This window comes from Psammomys obesus, unplaced genomic scaffold (genome assembly GCF_907164565.1).
Source record: "Psammomys obesus unplaced genomic scaffold, mPsaObe1.curated_primary_1811, whole genome shotgun sequence".
NCBI classification, from domain to species: domain Eukaryota; kingdom Metazoa; phylum Chordata; class Mammalia; order Rodentia; family Muridae; genus Psammomys; species Psammomys obesus.
Window position 1 is genome coordinate 9182908 of NW_026596088.1, and position 20218 is coordinate 9203125.

Below are 20218 nucleotides of genomic sequence, written 5' to 3' on the forward strand. Positions count from 1 at the left end.
TACATACCTTAAAACACCTTCTTAGACCCTCAAACACTTTCTTAGAGGCTTTCCTTCGGAACTTTCATTTACCAACCTTGAAACATCTTCTTAGACCCTCAGACATTTTTTTTTATATTATCATAACTTAAAGTTTTATATCCTCAGACCTTACATAAACTTTACATCTTTCTATGCAGTTATTCACCATGAGATACAGGCAGTTAATACAACACCTGTGTGCAAGACAAACCTGTTTGCCTTTTTAAACAGGAGATCTAGACTTAGTAGTTTTAATTAGCTAATGAATCAACTAATAAACTAACAGTCTAATTGTCTGTTCTCTGTCTGTTAAGCAATGATTAGCTTAGCCATCAATGTGATCAAAGAGCTGAGAAGGATAATTTGTAACCTAAATGGATCTATTTATTAATCAAAATAGCAGAAATGGCTAGTCAGCCCACCACCTAGACAGCAGTCCCCAGCTCCTGTGGTTTTAAGGCATTGTGGGCAGAGGCAGTCTGGCCATTAGGCACAGAAGACAAGAGGCTATTTCTGCGGAAGAAGAACATGAAAGAGTGAACTCACCTTGTTTTCAACAATGTGAGACAATAACTCTCCAGGTGTCCAGTTTTGTCTACAGTTCAGGCTGGGCCTTAGCCTGAGAAAAGGGGCACCCAAAAGAGGTATAGATTTAAGTCCTGTGTTAAAAGAGATAAACAGATTAAGAAATAGAATAAAGATCAGGGATCCAAGGCACATGCCTGTAATCCCAGCACTCTGGGAGGCAGAGGCAGGCAAACTCACTCTGTGAGTTTGAGGCCTGTCTGGTCTAAAAAGTGAGTTCAGGACAGCCAAGGCTACACAGAAAAACTCTATCTCAAAAAAAAAAAAAAAAAAAGCCAGGGATATCTAGAAAAACCCTGTCTTGAAAAACCAAACCAAATAAACAAATGAAAACAAAGAACTGGAATAAAGGGAGTGGTGACCTCAGGGGAAAACCTCAGCCAGCTAAGCTTCCCTCTTGTGAAAAGGAATTGAAGAATAGTTTAGGTCCAGGTATGATGGTACTTAACCTTTAATGCCAGCACTCAGGAGACAGAGGCATGCAGATCTCTGAGTTTAAGGTCAACCTGGTCTACAGAGCAAGTTCCAGGACAGCCAAGCTTAGGCAGTGAAGGAAACCATTGAAAACAGAAAGTTGGTCAAGATGTAATTGAAAAAGGTGGCCATGTTCCAGCCTAAGAAAACAGCAGAACTTGGCAGCTTCGGCTGTGGATTTGCCCTCCGAGACTAAGCCAAGTTGCTGAGGCCAGTTGTGTGGCAGGGGTGTCCCTGCCTGGAGGCCCAGGGAAGCCATTATGTGAATCTGTGAAGGTGAAGCCTGGACTGCCTTGGAGACCCCAAGATGTTGGATATGCCAGAGCTGTGGGATACCAGACAAGGAAAGCTTTTGACAGGGAGTGGAGCCAGGCCAAGAGAAAGAACTATGTTGTAATCAACAAAGATGAAACAAGTTGGAATCTGAAGAGCGTTTTGACATCAGACCTGGAGTTGCAGAGTTTAGAGTTTGTCCATCTGATTTTGGTCTTGCTTTTATCCAGTGTTTCCTTACTCTGCTCCCTTTCCTCCATTTGGAACGGTAATGTATATCCCGTGCCACTGTATGTTAGAAGTATGTGATCGGCTTTTTTTGTTTTGATTTTATAGGGATTTACGGTTAACAGACTGCTTGAGGCTCCAAAGAGGCTTTGAACTTTGGACTTTTAAACACATTGGGACTTTTACAGACTACAGGGACTTTTAAAGTTGGACTAAATGCAGTTTGCACTGTGGTACAGTTACAAGCCCACGGAGACCAGGGAGTGAAATGAGGTAACTAAGAAAGAGCTATACCCCATTTTAGTTGGGTTATTAGGTTTTCTTGATGTTTAGGTGTTTTTCTGTTGTTTTTGTTTTGTTTTTAGTTCTTTCTATATTTTAGATTTTAGCCCTCTATTGGATGTGTAGTTGTAAAAAAAAAAAAAAAAAATTCCCATTCTATAGGCTGCCACTCTGTCCCAATGACAGTGTCCTTTTGTTAGGTCCAGGAATCGATGTAAGGAGACCTCAGACTCAGGTAGTATGCAAAAGCAAGGAGCGTTTATTTGCAGAAATTGCCACCGTGCTGGGGCCACCATTCCACAGAATGGTAACCTTGAAGTGAGAATGCAGGCTCAATTTAAAGACAGTTACGGGACTTCCCTACTGTGATTAGGTAATCTTTTCATTGATTGCTTGGTGCTGATCTAGAGAATATGGGGGGACTTAGGATTGGTTCTGCAGTTGGGGGACTTTATGGAGAGTCTGGGTAACAAGGTGTGCCTGGGTAACAAAGAGTGCCCGGGTAACAAAGTATCATTTTGACTAGCTAGACAAAGCATTTCTAACTGGCCTTTAATTTGATTTGTCAAGTGCTTGGGGACTTGTATCTTGGACTGTAGTTTTGCTTTTTGAGAAATAGAAAGTCAGTCCTGTTCAGTCTGAAGCCAGTTTTGAAACTTGTCATGGAGTCAGACTGGCTTATTAAAAATTATTCCCCTCACTTTTGCTGTACAGAAGCTTTTAATTTTCAGGTTTTTTTTTTTTTTTGAGACAGGATTTCTCTGTGTAGCCCTGGCTGTCCTGGAACTCTCTCTGTAAACCAGGCTTGCCTCAAACTTAGAAAGCTACCTGCCTTTTGCCTCCTGGGATTATAGGCATGTGTCAGCATGCCCATTTGCTAGGGTCCCATTTATTAATTATTGATCATAGGACCTATGCTATTGATGTTTTGTCCAGAAAGGCTTTTTTTGTGCCAATGAGTTCAAAACTATTTTTCACTTTCTCTTCTATCAGATTCAGGGTAACCAGTCTTATGTTGAGGTCTTTGATCCATTTGGGGTTGAGTTTTCTGCAGTGTGATGTCTGTGGATCTATTTGCATTCTTCTGCATGCAGCCATCTAGTTTGACTAACATCATTTGTTGAAGATGCTGTCTTTTTTTTTCCAGTGTATATTTCTGATTTATTAAAAATCAGGTGTCTATAGGCATGTGAACTCATATCTGGGTCTTTAGTTCTATTTCATTGATCAATGTGTCTTGTCTGGTTTTGTGTTTTTTTTTTTTTTTTTTTTCCAATACCATTCTGTTTTTAATTACTGAATCTCTCTAATACAATATAAGATTAGAGGTCATCTTACTTAGGGTTTCTGTTGCTATGATGAAATAACATGAGGGGAGGAAGGGGTTATTTGACTTACACTTCTGAATCACTGTTCATCGTTGAAGGAAGTCGGGACAGGAACCTTCACACAGCAGGAACCTGGAGTCAGAGGCTGATGCAGAGGCCACGGAGGAGTGCTGCTTACTGGCTTGCTCCACATGGCTCAGTCACTGCTTTCTTATAGAATCCAGCACCACTGGCCAGGGGTGGCATCGACCACAAGGGTCTGAGCCTTCCTTCATCAATCAGTAATTAAGAAAATTTCCAGCAGATTGGCCTGCAACCTTATCTCATGGAGGTGTTTTCTCAATCGAGGTTTCCTCCTCTCAGATGACTATAGTTTGGGTTAAGTTGGCGTAAGTCTAGCCAGCACAGGGATGGTGATGCCCCCAGAAGTTTGCTGATTATTCAGGATCATTTTAGTCATCCTGAGTTTATTTTTTTTTCCATGTGAAGCTGAAAATTGCCCTTTTAAGTACTGTGAAAAATTATGTTGGAATTCTGACAGGGATTGCATTGAAATTGTAGATTGCTTTTGGTAGGATGGCCATTTTTATTATGTTAACCTTATCAATTCATGGACATTGGAGATCTTCCATCTTCTGATACCCTCTTCAACTTTTTTTGTCAATGTCTAAGTTTTTATTATACAAGTCTTTCACTTGTGTGGTTAGAGTTGTCCCAGGATTTTTGTTTGTTTGTTTGTTTGTTTGTTTTTTGAGACAGGGTTTTTCTGTGTACCCTTGGCTGTCCTAGATTTGCTGTGTAGACCAGCCTGGCTTCAAACTCACAGAGATCCGCGTGCCTCTTTCTTTCAAGTGCTGGGACTACAGGCATAATCCACTTCACCTTGACCCTCCCAATATTTTTTTTAAGGTTATTCTGTAAGGCATAGTTTCCATGATTTCTTTCTCAGTCCATTTGTCATTTATATATTCGAGGGCTACTGATTTTTGTGAGCTAATTTTGTACCCTGCTGCTTTGCTGAAAGCATGTATCAGCTGGAAGAGTTTCCTGGTAGAATTTTTCAGGTCATAGCTGTATACAATCATATCACCTGCAGATAAAAATACTTTGACTTCTCCTTTCCATTGTGTTCCCTTTTCTTCAGTTGTTTTATTGCTGTAGCTAAGACTTAAAGTACCATGTTGAATAGGTATAGAGAAAATGGACAACCTCTTCTTTTTTCTGATTTTAATGGGACTTTTTTGTTTTGTTCTTTTTTGAGGCAGTTGTCTTTGTAGCCTTGGCTGTCCTGAAACTTGCTCTGTAGACCAGGCTGGCCTCGAATTCACAGAGATTTGCCTGCCTCTGCCTCCGAAGTGCTGGGATTAAAAGTGTGCGCCACCACTGCCTGGCAATGGAAATGCTGGCTGTGGGCTTGGTGTAAAGTGCCCTTATTATGTTGAGGTGTGTCCCTTGTACTCCTAATATTTCTAGGACTTTTGTCATCAAGGGGTGTTGGATTTTGCCAAAGACCTTTTCTGCATCTAATGAGATGATCAATGTGGTTTTGTCTCTCATTCTGCTTATGTAGTTGATTACATTTATCAAACTACATATATTGAACCATCCATGTATTTTCAAGATGAAGCCTACTTGATCACAGTGGATGATCTTTTTGTTGTATTTTGTATTCTTGGATTTAGTTTGCAAGTATTTTATTGGGAAGGTTTTTTTTTTTTTTTTTTTTTTTTTTTAATTTATGTTCCTAAGGATAATTGGTCTGTAATTCCTTTCCTAGTTGGGTCTTTATGTGGTTTAGGTCAGGGTAACTGTGGCCTCGTAAAAAGAATTAGGCAAATGTCAATAGGTGGTGGTACAGACCTTTGATCCCAGCATTTGAGAGACAGAGGCATCCAAGTTCGAGGCCAGCCTGGTCTACAGAGTGACAGAGTAAGTTCCAGGACAGCCAAGGCTACACAGAGAAACCCTTTCTCAAAAAACAACAAAATAAAACAAAACAAAGAATTAGGCAGTTTTTTTTTTCCATTTTTATGTTGTTGACTAATTTGAGGAGTGTTGGTGTTAATTCTTCTTCAAAAGGCTGGTAGAATTCTGAGCTCAAACAATCTGGCTCTTGGGTTCCTATTGGTGAAAAGTTTTAACTACTGCTTCTAGTTCACATGAGATTATAGGGCTGCTTAAACTGCTCACCTAATCTTGATTCAACTCTGTTATATATACTTGGGTAATAGATATCAAAAAAATTGTTCACTTCTTTTTGATCTTCGAACTTGGTTGAGCACAAGTTTTTAATGTATGTCCTGTGAGTCTCTGTATTTCCTCAGTGTCTGTTGTTATAGCCTCCGTTTGGCCTCTAATTTTGTTAGCTTGGGTCTTCTCCACCTTTTAGTTGTTAGGTAAGGGTTTGTCAATATTGCTGATTTTTTTTTCAAAGAACCAATGTTTTGTTGATTCTTTGTATTGTTTTTTGTTTGTTTCTATTTTATTGATTTCAGCCCTGAGTTTACTTCTTGCCATCTACTCCCTTTGGGGTGTGATTTCTTCTGTTTTTGTTCTAGAGCTTCCAGGGGTGCTGTTAAGTTGGTAATATTCAGTCTCTAATTTTTTAATGTGGGCACTCAGTGCTATGAACTTGCATCTTAGTACTGCCTTCACTGTGTCTTGTAAGTTTGGATATGTTGTGTTTTCATTTTCTTTCTTTCTTCTTTTTTTGTTATTCACTTATTTATTTATTTAAGGTATATGAGTGCTCCATGTGCATGTACACCTACATGCCAGAAGGCATTAGAGGGCATAGATGGTTTTCAGCCACAACGTGGTTGCTGGGAATTGAACTCAGGACCTCTGGAAGAGCAGACAGTGCTCTTAACCACTGAGGCATCTCTCCAGCCTGTTCGTTTTTGAGACAGTTTTTCTGTCTAGCTCTGGCTGTCTTAGAACTCGCTCTGTAGATCAGGCTGGCCTTGATCTCAGAGATCCACCTGCCTCTGCCTCCATAGTGTTGGAATTAAAGGTGTGAGCCACCACTGCCTGGTGTGTTTTCATTTTCATTCGATTCTAAAAAATTTTTAATTTATGTCTTGAGCCATTTTTCATTCAGTGGTGAGTGAATTGTTCAGTTTCTATGAGTTGTAGGCTTCCTGTTGTTCCTGATATCCAGCTTTAATCTGTGGTGATCAGATAGGATTCAGGGTGTTATTTCAATTATTTTGTGTCTGTTTAGACTTGCTTTTGTTTCCTGAGTATGAGGTCAGTTTTGGAGAAAGTTCCATGTGGTGCTAAGAAGAAGGTATATTCTTTTGTGTTTGGATGAAATGTTCTGTAAATATGTTAGGTCCATTTTGTTTATGACGTCATTTAGTTCTGGCATTTCTCTGTTTAGTGTTTTTGTTTGAATGACCTATTGGTGAGAGTGGGTATTAAAGTCACTCAGGTTCACCATGTGAGAGCCTGTGAATTAAGCTGTAGTAGTGTTTCTTTTATGAACTTGGGTACCCTTGTGCATAGATATTTAGAACTGCAATAGACTCTTGGTGGATTTTTCTTTTGATGAGTATATAGTGTTCTTCCATTTCTCTTCTGATTAGTTTTGTTCTGAAGTCTATGACTACACTGGCTTTTTCTTGTGTCCATTCGCTTGTAATACTTTTTTTCTTTTCCTTTTTTAAAGATTTATTTACTATTTATACAGTATTCTGTGTGCATGTGTACCTGCAGGTCAGAAGAGAGCAGCAGATCCCATTATAGATGGTTATGAGCCACCTTGTGGTTGCTGGGAATTGAACTTAGGACCTTTAAAAAAACAGCTAGGGCACTTAAACTCTAAGCCAATCTCTCCAGCCCTATAATACCTTTTTCATTCTTTTACCCTGAATCGATGTTGATCCTTGATGTCATGTTGTGTCATGCAGCAGAAGGATGGATCCTATTTTCAAATCCATTCTGTTACTCTGTGTCTTTTATTGAGGCATTGATACTATTGACACATAATTATTAATGAGCAATGTTTGTTGTTGAGTTTTGTTATTTTGTTGTGGTGGTATGGGTTTTTGTTGTTGTTTGTTTGTTTGCCTCTCTTTTAATGTGCTGATCTGAGTTTATTCCTTGTGCTTTCTTTGATGTGGTTAATCTCTTCAGGTTGAAGTTTTCTTTCTAGTCCCTTCTGTAGAGCTGGAGTTTTAGACAAATACTGCTTAAATCATTTATTTATTTATTTATCTATTTATTTATTTATTTATTTATTTATTTATTTATTTATTTATTATCATGGAATGTCCTTCTTTCTCCACTTATTGTGATTGAAAGTTTTGCTGGAGCTGGGCATGGTGATGCATGCCTGTAACTCTAGCACTTGGGGAGGCAGGGGCAGGAAGATCTCTGTGTTCAAGACCAGCCTGGTCTACAAAGGGAGTCCAGGACAGCCAAGGCTACACAGAAAAACCCCATCTTGAAAAAAAAAAACCCACAACAAACAAACAAAAAGTTTTGCTGGGTATAGTAATCTAGGCTGGCATCTATGGTCTCTAGAGTTTATAAAACTTCCATCTAGGCCTTTCTGACTTTCAGATTCTTCATTGAGAAGTCAGATATCATTCTAACAGTTCTGCCTTTATATATTACTTGGTCTTTTTCCCTTGTAGTTTTTAATATTCTTTCTTCTGTATGTTTAATGTTTTCATTATTACTTGTTGTAGGGAATTTATTTTCTGGTCAAGTATATTTGGTGGTGTGTTTGCTTCTTGTATATTGATAGACATTTCCTTCCTTAGGTTAGAAAAATTACTTCTCTGATTTTGTTTTGTTTTGTTTTGTTTTTTAAGACAAGTTTTCTCTGTGTAGCCCTGTTGTCCTGGAACTTGGTCTGCAGAAAATGAAGGTCTACAAAGGCTGATCTCTTAAATTCAGAACTCTGCCTGCCTCTGCCTCCTGAGTACCTGGATTAAAGGCATGCAACACTGCTTGGCTAACAAATCTCTTTTTAAATTATTTTATTTAAGTGTCTTATGTATATGAGCATTCTCTTTGTGTGTACACTTCCATTCCTCGCGAGGGCTTCAAATCCCATTATAGATGGTTGTGAGCCACCTTGTGGTTGCTGGGAATTCAACACAGGACCTCTGGAAGGGCAGCCAGTGTTCTCAACCACTGAGCCATCACCAGACCAGATATAAAGAAAAAAAAAAAAAAAAAAGAGGCCATTCCCCATAAGTCACCTTAGTGTAGACAATCCCTCAACAATACTCTGTAGCTGATTCTAGATGGTGTCAAATTGACAATTAAAACTTACAATCCCATTGGCCTTTTCAGAAAAAGAACCTTTGTTCTATATCCAGAGTACCAGGAAACACCAGATGTGTGTTAGGTCTCAAACCTGGGGCCAATGGGTAACTGACATTTAACATATCAAAGCTGAGCTGGCTTCCAGGTTCTCCCAGCATCCCTTAGTCCCTACTTATTATTGGGTTTGGCTGGCATGCCCTACCCCCTAACCTAAACATTCTTAGCTTAGGGGCTGGACTGTTCTTCCCCCAGCGACCCTATATAATACAGCCATTTTGGTTACTTGGCCTTTTTTTTTTTTTTTGTCTACCCATTGCTCTCCTGGTCTCTTGGCTATCCCTTTCCTGTCCCCCAGTTTCTCACATGGCCCTGCTCAGGAACATGTTGGACTTTCCCAGATGTCTCTGCCTCTGACTATGCTCTCCCTCCTATCTACCATAAACCTTCTCTTCCACCATTCTTAGGAGCAGTCATGTCCTTCCTTATGTCTTTTTTTCCCCCAAAAAATGTATAGTTGGTAGGTCTTACTGCAAAGAGAAAAATGTGTATCTCATGTTACAATTGTAACAATAATTTTTTCAAGATGGAGGCAGCAGGGCATCGTACCAGAGTTCAGATCCTTCTGAAAGGTGAAATGGGACCATACAGGTCACATATTCGTGAAGCTCCCCGGTGACAGGAAGTGCTCCAAGAAACTGTACAGCGGGTGTACACAGTTGGCTCTGGGCACTGTGGGTAGCCGTTACCGATTCAGTGATATGTGTTCATGGGTTTTTATCCCAATGACTGTTAATCTATTTTATGTATCTTGCCTTATGTACATCTTACAACAGTTTTTTTTTCTCTCTCTCTCTGTCTCCCCCTCCTCCTTTTCTCCCTTTCTCTTTCTCTGTTCCTTTCTTTCAGATACTAAGGACCAAACACAGGGCCTCATGTAGGCAGGCAGCCTGCCACCCCCCTCTTCTGTTTTGTAACAGTCTTTATCTTTGCCATCTGTTACATGGCAGGTATGCAATGTAATTCTTGGCTTCTGTTCCCCTGAGCTTCCTATTGCTGTGTTAAAACACTGTGGCCAAACACAACCTGGGGAGCAAAGGGTTTATTTAGTTCATAGGTTAACAGTCCACTGTGGAGGAAAGTCAGAGCAGGAGTTCAGGCAGAGACCACAGAGGAATGCTGCTTACCGCCTTGCTTTTCCTGGCTTGCCCAGCCTGCTTTATTATACAACAGGACGGGGTGGAAGGGCCACTGTGGTGGACCAAACTCATTCATATCAGTGACCACAGGCCTGCCTATAGGTTCCTTTTTTTTTTTTTAACTTCATAAAATTTTATTAACGTTTTTAACTATGTGTAATGTGAGTGTATGTGTGTGTGCTTATGTGCTTGTGAGTACAGGTGCCCATGGAGATCAGAAGGTGTCTGATCCCCTGGAGTGAGAGTTACAGGTGGTTGTAAGCCACCTGACTTGGGTGCTGGGACCTGAACTCAAGTCCTCTGTGTGAGCACCAATTATTCTTAACCTCCGAGCTTATCCCCCTTGTTAGTCTGTCTGAGAAAGGGTCTTCCTATGTAGCACAGACAGCTTTGAACACTAACCTTCTTGTCTTAGTCTCCTAAGTGCTGAGTTCATGTAACTCCCCCAAGTGTGTGTGGCATATATATCATGACCCAATGTTTATATCCATCTTCTGTATGTTTAGCAGACACACGGAGTTAATGCTTTCTTTCTTTGTATCACCTACTTAAGGTCCTGATATGACCTCGACAACACCATGAAATACAAAGAGAAACCCTTGGCATTCTGAAAGTCCACTTCCCCCATGAAAGTATAGGAGTTTCCACTGTGATGTTCTTGGTTCTGCAAAAGCATATGCTCCAACAATCACAGAACCAATGGAAGGTCTTTGCCCTTTGACCAGAGTTCTAATAAAATGACAATTTAGGGTTGGGGATGTACCTTAGTACGTGCAAGGTCCTGTGTTTAATCCCCAGCACCAAATAAGTATAAAAATATAAATCTGAGAGAGAGTACCTCTTGAGAACAGTTGCCCAGGTAGCCTGTGGTTAGGAGCTGTTGTTGGAATGTTAAAAATGCAAATAAATAGTTGTGTGGAAATGCTGGCTCAGGGCCCGAGGCATCACAGAAGTGAAGCCTTGAGCACAGAGACAACCTTAACCTGCAGCTTCTAGGAGCTGAGGGCTGATGTTACGGTTTGAATCTGAACCCCGCCCCCCATCCTAACGGTCAGGTCCAAAAGAAACTTGGTACAAATGGCTACTTGTGATGCCTGTTAGCATACCACTGCACAGTGGTTCTCAACCACTGTATTGAGATATCACATATCAGATACTTGCGTTATAATTCATAATAGCAAAATTGTAGTTATGAAGTAGCTATGATATAATTTTATGGTTGGGGGTCATCACAGCATGAGGAACTGTATTAAAGGTCACAGCATTAGGAAGGTTGAGAACCACTGCCATTGCACATGCTGGCCTCCAGGATCACTCAGTACCTGTAGCTTTTCTCACCCCCAACCCTAAATTTCTCCAGCTCATGCATTTCCCTTCCCTCGGCTTTCATTCCTATTTAACCCTGCCATTTCGGCCATATGCTCTTTTGGTACCTTCTCCTTTGGGCTCCTTTGACTGAACTCTATTCCCCACCCCCACTCTCTCTGTCTATGCCTCTTTCTCTCTCCCTCTTTTTCTCCCCCTCTCTCTCCCTCTCTCCTCTCATGTTCTGGTTCGGTTTGCTGGTCATGTTTAGTTTACTACTTTCTCTTCCTGCTCTGGACTCTTCCAGGTGTCTCTTGCTGTACTCACATATTTACAATAAAAACCTCCTCTTCAACTATACCTTGAAGTAGTCATGTCCTCACTTTACATATCTGGTGCCAAAACCCCCACTTATACACTCATGTTTTGAGCTCTTGTTCCCTAGCTGGTGGCATTGTTTGGGAGGCTACGGAACCTTTAAGAAGTAGAGTGATGGTGACACAAACTTTTTAATCCTAGCACTCAGGAGTCAGAGGCGGGTAGATCTCTGTGTTCAAGGCCAGCCTGGCCTACAGAGCAAGTTCATGAACAGCTGGGACTACACAGAGAAACCCTGTTTCGAAAAACAAAACAAAACAAAACAGAAAAAGCGAGGCCTAGTGGTTAGAAAGATGGCTCCATGGTTAAGAACACTGGCTTGCACTTCCAGAGGATCCAGGTTCAATTTCCAGCAGTCACATGGCAGCTTACAACTACCTATAATTCCAGTTCTAGGAGATCCAGTGCTCTCTTCTAGTCTCCTTAGGGGCACCTGGCATGCATGCTCATAGACATATATGCAGACAAAATACAATCTGGGGGACATTTTAGATTCAAACCATAGCAGTACAAGTGTCTTAGCTTAAGCAGGCAAGAAAGCAGAGTTGCGCCTTATAGAATGTTATTGTATTCAGAGCTTTAAAAATATTTATTTTTAGTTATGTGTATATATCTGTGTGTTGGGGGGGGTATGTATATGTAAGTCCAGGTGCTTATGAACACTGCAAGGTGGCATCAGATCCCCTAGGAGATGGTGTTACAGATAGTTGTGAGCCACCCGATATGGCTGCTGGGAATCAAACTTGGGCCCACAGCAAGAGCAGTATGCATTCGATGGCTGAGCCACCTCTCCATGCCCTGTATTCAAGGCTTCTATGAACTACACCATCTAGGTTGAGAAACGCAGTCAGCTTTACCCAGCCTACTATTCAAATGTTAATTTCATCCAGAACCACCTCACAGATATGCCTAGGACCCTGTCTTACCAAGTATCTGGCTCTCCTGTGGCCTGGTAAAGCTGACACATGAAATCCTCAGGACAATGTTGTCCTTTCAGCCTTCCCCCACCTATATAAGCACAGACACACACAGTCAGCACCTGTACTAAGACTAGAGAGACAGAGCTGTGCATCAATTTGCCTTGCTGAAATGTTATTCTGCTACAGCTGAGTGTCCCGTATCCCCAAACCATTTCTCTCTTTTCCCTGCATTTTTATTTATTTTGCTGGGCAGGGCAGCACATGTGCCATTTGGCCTGTGTGGAAGAAAGCCAGAGGACAACTTGCAGAAGTTGGTTCTCTACTTTCACTACGTGGTCCTGGGATAGCACTCAGATCATCAGGTTTGGAGGCATGCTCTTCTACCATTGGAGTCATCTCACCGGCTCCAGATTTCCTTTCCTTTATTTTTAATTAAAATACTGTTTGTATTTATTTTATGAGTACGAATATTTTGCCTGCATCTATATATGTGTACTACGTGCCTGCCTGGTGCCCAGAGGGGTCAGAGCAGGGGCCAGACCCCCTGAAACTATAGAGTTATGGATGGTTATAAGCCAACATATAAGTGCTGGGAACTGAACCTGAGTCCTTTGCAATAGCAACAACCATTGTTAACCATTCTTAACCACTCGGCCATCTCTCTAGGCCCCTAAATATCCTCTCTAAGCAAGAATATCTTTCCAACCTTTGATCCCTCAAAAGCAATTATAATCCTTCTTTCCCCATTCTCCTTTTGAGGCAGGATCTCATTCTGTAGCCCTGGCTGGCCTGGAACTCAGTATGTCAATCAGGCCAGCATAGAACTCACAGAGCTCTGCCTGCCTTTGCCTTCTGAGTGCTGGGATTAAAGGCTTCAGCCACTGCGGTTCTTGAACTCTTATGCCCTGCCCCACCCCCTTCTCTTCTTTCTCTTCTTCCTCTTCTTGCAGTGCTGGGGTGGAGCTCATGGTTTTACACATGCCAGGAGGGCTTCATCACTGTGCTACGCCACAGCTCACCATCGATTCTTTATGCCTGGGAGATAGTCAGTGGTAGTCAGCAGTAGAACACATACTTAGTATGCGGCCAAGTGCTTCACCTCCCAATAGAAAAAGAATCATTATTATTTATTTAAATGCCCTGCAGGAGGATGTTAAGTAAGAGGTTTTTGAGTACCCGGTAACTCAAAATTCTGTCACTCCCTAGTTGTGTGACCGGAACAAGTTAGTTAAGTTTTCTGAGGGCAGTTTCTTCCTATGTAAAAATGGGAATTTGATGACATTTAACTGCAGTGAGAAATCAATACTGTAACAATTTGTAGTAGGTGGCCCTTGTCATTTTAATAAAACAGCACAAAACGTAGTGCCTGTTCTCAAAGCAGGTAGCAGGGGTCAGCCTATGACTAGTGTATCTGTTGTCCTGGTGTTGACTGGGAGCAAATGCTTCCCCAGCGCTTCCTCTACTTGGAGACTGGACCTTTCTTTCTGTACAATTCTATTATTTTCATAGTCCTGCTTCTCTTCCCCGAGGTGATGTAATACCCGGCCATCTGCTGCTCCCTCATCTAAAAGCCACCGCAAAGCATGCTTTTCTGCAAACCTCTTCCAGGACCCTGCAGGAAGCATCCCCTGAGAGGCAGCAGGCTGGGCTCAGTCCAAACACCATGCTCGGCAGTATGACCTTCAAATCATCTCACACAAAACACTGCAGAGCAAGCTCTCACTTGACTCCTCGGCTTGGGGTGTAGGAATCATTTCAGTTATGGCAAACATAGTCTTCCATTAGAGAGGCTCACTAGTCCCGATGCAGCCAGAAGCCTTTGGAAGATGTATTTACTCCTCCTTGATAGTGAGGTTGATAAAGAGTTCTGACATCTGATAAAAAAAAAAAAAAGAAGAAAAAGAAAATACAGGCCACTCAGACAATAGGTTGATTGTTGGTTGCAATAAGTAATGTGGATATAGGTCAGCTGGAAGAGTCCTTGCCTAGTGAGCACCAGGATTTGGGTTTGGTCCCCTTGCACTGAATAAAAGCAGGCATGGAGGGTCACCTATACAATCCTAGCACCCAGGAAGTGGAAGCAGAGAAACCTGAAGTTCAAGGTCAGCCCTTAGATACCTAGCCTGGGCTACATGAGACCCTGTCTCAGTTTTTTGTTTGTTTTGTTTTGTTAAGACAGGGTTTTTCTGTGTAGCCTTGGCTGTCCTGTAAGTTTATAGACCAAACTCACAAGAGATCTACCTGCCTCTGCCTTCCAGAGTACTGGGACTACAGTCATGTGCCACCTTGCTTGGCTCCCAGTTTTTAAATAGATTTTGTTTGTGTGTTAATTTATTGAGCTAGGGTTTCACTCTGTAGCCTTGGCTGACCTGGAACCAAATCTGTAGACTAGGCTGGCCTTGGATTCATAGAGATTAGCCTGCCTCTGCCTCCCTAGTATTGGGATTTAAGGCATGCACCATTATGCCTGGCTCAATTTAAAAACTAAAATAGATAAATAAAAGGATGAATGATAGGAGAAGTTATGTGAGTTAAGTCTAGCTATCACCTGGGGGGAGTCTCACCCTCTGTAAGCCTCTACTCAGCCAGTTAGAACATAGGAATAAAAAGAGCAACTGACAATAAACTATGTATAAAGCCCACAACAGCTCACAGTCAGTAGTTAGTCCAGGTAAATGCTAACCAGTGTTTTCACCCTGTCTCCCACACTCCCCTCTACTTCTTTACCTTTTACCTTCTCAGCTTCTGCTACACCTTTTGTCTGCAGTAGACTCTGACCTTAGGAGAGCTGTTTTGAGAAGGCTGGACAAGACACAGGAAGACAGGTCCAACAACCTGATTTCAGGCCCTAGGACTCATGTGTGGAAGGAGAACCGTCTTCTGACCTCTCTCCACATCCTCATCAGACACAAAAATTGCTCGAGTGCATGCACGCATGTACAGCCTTAGATTCAAGCTGGGGACAAAACTGAGCTCAGTTGCAGATAAATGAGCTAGAGAAAGGAATACACAGGTTACCTTTTAAAAACATTGAGTGATAGCTGTCTAGACAGTAAATGGGAGAACTTATAAAACTTGCATCTCATTTACATATATCTTGATGCTGGATTAATAACAGGAAGACGGGAGCTAATTTCTTTAGTGTCTATATGTAGATATCGTGGTGCCTGCCTGTAAGTGTAGCACTTGGGAGGCTGAGATGAGAGATGGCTAAATTCAAGGCCAGCTTGGGCTGTGTAGGAAGAACTCTCTCAGAAAAAGAGCAGGGAGGAGGAGAGTATCTTTGGGTAGCTACGGGCAGCCGGGGGACATCTCTACCTCTGCGCTTATGTACTCCACTGGGTTGCACACAGTGTCACGTGAGTGTCCTCTCCTGTTATTTATTTGTTCGGAGAGCACAAAGGTGAGCAGCTGCAGCACGCCTTGTGTCCTGATTCACTGGAACCTGGCCTGAACTACACGCTGAGGCAGCCTGGGTGGAGGTTTCAAATGTGTCATGAGGTTTCCCAGCCAAATTCCTCCTGCACCAACTTGAAAACTCACTATAAAAATAGCCCTTACTGAGGCAGCCTGACCTGTGACAAAGGCTTCCTGGCTTAGAACAGAACAAGAAAGCTGCTGAGCTCTCTGTCACCTTCCCCCTTCTCTCTCTCTCTCTCAATGGCTCTCTCACATACACACACACACACACACACACACACACACACACACACACACACACACACACCTCTGCACATTTCTATGGCATGGATTTTATACTGTGTTTTAAAACCACCCTTAAAAATAAAACTTAAAGTCATCATCGTTACAGAGGAGTCTCTCATTTGAGAACCCATTTCCTCAGTTCTTGGTGTGTGGTTGGGGTGAGTCCTCCGCCAGGTGTAGGGTTTAAAAAGCAAAGGGGAGGGCTTTATGTTTCATTCACATGACTGCAAGATTTGCATTTCCTGGTCAGGTGTTTAGAAGAGTTCCAGGAAAGTCATGACATGTAAGGGAGTTGGGGTTGGTTTGTGTGTTCTAGTCCTGACTTCAAGGCTTTTCAAGAGTTAAGAAAAAAATCTAGGAACTTTGTTTTTAAGATTCCAACTGTCTTAAAATTAAAAAAAAAAAAAAAGTGGGTTGTTTAAAATAAAGATAAAAATAAGGTTGGTTTTAGCTTAGTGTTAAAGAGTCTCAGTGTGTGTGAGGTCCTGAATTCCACCCCCCTGTCAATGAATAGATCAATAGATTTAAAAAAGAGTCAATGGCTTTTAATCCCAGCCCTTGGGAGGCAGAGGCAGGCAGATCTCCAAGTTCTAGATCAGCCTGGTCTACCAGGTAAAAGTGCTTATTGCCAAGCCTTATGACCTGAATTCCGTTCTCAGGTCCCACACATCAAAAGATGAGAACCAGCTCCAGGAAGTTGTTCCCTAACTTTCACATGTGTGTGCTCCTGACACATACACAATAAATATAATTTTAAAAAATGGAAGAGAGCAAATAGCATAAAATTTGTGTTAGATCTCATAAAGTATATGTTTATGTCCTATCTATCTATCTATCTATCTATCTATCTATCTATCTATCTATCTATCTATCTATCTATCTCTGTAAGAATGGTCTGTGTGTGTTAGTACTGGAACCCAGAGTTTCATACATGAAAGGCAAGTTCTCTACTGCTAACTTACATTCCCAGCCCCTGTGCTGTATTTTAAGTTTTCCTTTGTCCATTGGACAGTTTTAACTTAAGGGCGATCGACAACAACAATGTGCTTATCTATTCACCAGGCAGTGACCTAATTTATTATGAGATGTGAACATATGTCCCTTACAGGTGTGTGGACCAGCGGTGGGATACAGCTTTAAAATCCAGACTTCCAAGCTGGGCATGGTGGCACACAGCTGATCCCAGCACTCAGGGAGGCTGAGGCAGGTGGAGCTCTGTGAGTTGGAGGGCAGCTGGACTATAAGATGGAGTCCAGGACAGCCAAGTCTACGCAGAGAAAACCTGCCTTGAAAGATAAATAAACAAATAAATAAAATCCACACTTCCTTCCTGCGTTGTGTCATGGCTCCGTGTATAAACTCATTTGGCAACACCAAAGATCTCAACCTAAAGCCTCTGACAAGTGTGAGGTTGGGGTCAAATGTGCCTGCTGTCTATGTTTCTGCTGTTCTCTGCCGGGCCCTGTCTGCTGTGTCTGGGTGTCCTTGAGCAAGCAGTTCTGTTTCTCCTGGTACCACAGTCTTCGTCGGTAATGCCTTGTTGGCACTGACCTTACAGTGTGGTTTAGACAACTCCCATGGTATTGTTCATTTGGCTCAGGGGGAGCCACAGTAAATACTCAATAAATATTAGTATATGTCAGTCATGATTATTAAAGCCAAGACTGGACACCTTGGCCAAAGTCCACTCAATCGGTCTGTGTGGCTTACTGCCCCACCCCAAGAGTGTTCATTCTTTGTTCAGTCAACACATATTCTTCATCAAATGACTGCTCATTTTACTTCTGACTAGCAAGAGAAAACAAGATATCCATAACCAACCTATCCCTAGCTCTTCAGTATTAGGTAAATAGATGGTCAAATTTACTATTAAGAAATCATACCGATTAACCCCAGCACTCAACAGGCAGAGGCATGTTGATCTGTATGAGTTCAGGTCAGCCTGGTCTACATGGGGTGTTCCAGGATGGCCAGAGCTACATAAAAGGGACTCTTTCACAAAACAAAACACAAACAAAAGAAATCATACCGAGGCCAGGGATAGTAGTTCCCTTCACAGCATTTGGGAGGTAGTAGCTGGAGGATCAGGAATTCAAAGTTCTCCATCCGTGGTAAGACCAGGCCTGCCTGTGCTTCATGAGAAGAGAAGAGATAGGGAGGGAGGGAGGGAGGGAGGAAGAGATGAGAGTGAGAGAGAAAACCAAACAGGGCTGGAGATGCAGTACTGCCTAAAGCACATGCTTAGCATGCACAGCACTCAGGGTTCATGCTCAGTTCCACTCATTTGGAAAAAGAAAAGCTGATGTAACGAATGGCTAATGCCTGTAGTCTCGGCATTTAAGAAGCAAAGGATCACTGCATGTTCAAAACTACCTAGTTCTACAAAGAGAGTTTCAGGCCAGGGACTCACAGCAAGAGACTGACTCAAGCAGGCAGCGAGCAAAAACAAAACAGCAACAATAAAAAAGTCAAAGGGGGATTTGTGCTTTCTTTTTTCCCTTCTGGGATTACTTAAGTAGTTCAAGCTGGGCTGGAGCAATCCGCGTAGCTGAGGCTGGCCTCTACCCTGCGGTTCTCTTGCCTCAGCCTCCTGTGCTCTGTGGGTTAGAAGCATTCGTCACCTCACCTTGCTCCACATGAAAATTTATTTATTATAGCTGTTGTTAGCGTATATATACAGTGTGCATGTGCACACACATGATGGGCGAAAGACATGATGCCTGTGTTTGTCAGAGGGAAACTTTGTGGAGTTGGTTCTCTCCATCAACCTTTATGTAGGTTTATGTGGGGTCCAGGAATTGAATCCTGCCATCTGGCTTACAGGATAAGCGCTTTGACCTCCTGAGCTGCAATGCCTGCCCTCCAGGTGAGTATTAGGTACCAACTTGCTCCACATGTTAGATAATTCCCATCCCTCTCCCCAGTTCTTGAGTGTTTACTGAGGGTCAGATATTCTGCTGGGTGCCAGAAACTGAGGCAGTAGGGCTGGGGCACGTGTGGCCTTGGCTTTCACAAAGCAGGATTCTAAGGGGCAAGCAGATGATACATATGCAAAAACACCCGACACTTGCAGATGGGTGACCAGGGACTACCAAGGAAGCAGGCAGTATGGCAGCACTGCTTAGCTCGGGGGAGTAGGGCACAGACGCTGCAGAAACTCCCACCTGAAAAGACAGCAAGGCTCTTCTAACCCGGGGCAGGGCCAAAGTAAGACAAATAGGATATTTAGAGCTTCGAGTTAAAGAATGGTTCCCCTCCTGGGCTTGTGCAAGGCTCTCCCAGTTACATTTTGCACCCTAAGCATTACAGTCACCTGCTAGTTCCATTCCTTGTGGGCATTGAGTATAGGAAGGGCATTCCAGGCACGGGGAGCAGCAGGCTGTATGGTATATGGTGGCATAGGTCCCTTTAAGATCCCAGCTCCTTGGGAGGGACAGGCAGTAGGATCACAATTACCAGCCAAGTCTGCCTGAACTGCAATGTGAGTTGGCCAGCTTGGGCAGTTTAGTGATGAAAGCCTCAAATGTTCTTTTTTAAAGACTCACTTTTAATTTTTAATGAAGTGTATATGTGTGTATCCAAGTGGGGGTTTGTTCACAGGTGAATGCACCAGAAGAAGTGTCAGGTCCCATTGAGCTTAAATTACAGGCTCTTCTGAGCCATCTTACAGGGATGCTGAAAACTGAACATGGGTCGCCTGGAAGAGCAAGAAACTCTCTTAACCACTAGCCATTTTTCTAGCCCCTGCATCAAACAAACAAACAAACAAACAAACAAACATATATAGATAGAGCTGAGTGTGGTGGTACACATCTTTAGTTCCAGCATTTGAGAGGCAAAGGCAGGCTAATCTCTGAGTTTGCGGCCAGCCTGGTTTACTGAGTGGGCTCCAGGAGAGCCAGGGCTACCCAGAGAAACTGTCTCAAAAAATAAGAGGAGAGAAAAAAACAAAACAAAACAAAACAAAACAAAAAACACCTTGGGAATTCAGATAAGTGGTAGAGTGCTTGCTTAGCATGTGAGAGATTTTGGGTTCAATGCTCAGTTCAGTGCCATTAAAAGAAAAAAAGCAAACAAGACCTGCTGGACAGTGTTTGAAGACCAGGAATTCCTTCCTTAAAACAGAAATGGGCTAGAAAAATGCTAGTAGAGCCAGGGAGGCAGAACCACCAAAAGAAATGAGGGAGAACGCTTGAAAGCCTTATGTATACTCATATTTGACAGGCATAGTTGTAAGTTCCAA

General features: G+C 42.3%; 1 long non-coding RNA gene across 1 annotated transcript; it reads left to right on the forward strand.

The window, feature by feature from the left end:
• Positions 1-1632: 1632 nt before the first annotated feature.
• Positions 1633-17305, forward strand: LOC129691267 (uncharacterized). The gene is made up of 2 exons (XR_008722439.1): positions 1633-1854; positions 17084-17305. It is a non-coding gene; the product is annotated as an uncharacterized LOC129691267 (long non-coding RNA).
• The last annotated feature ends 2913 nt before the right edge of the window (positions 17306-20218 follow it).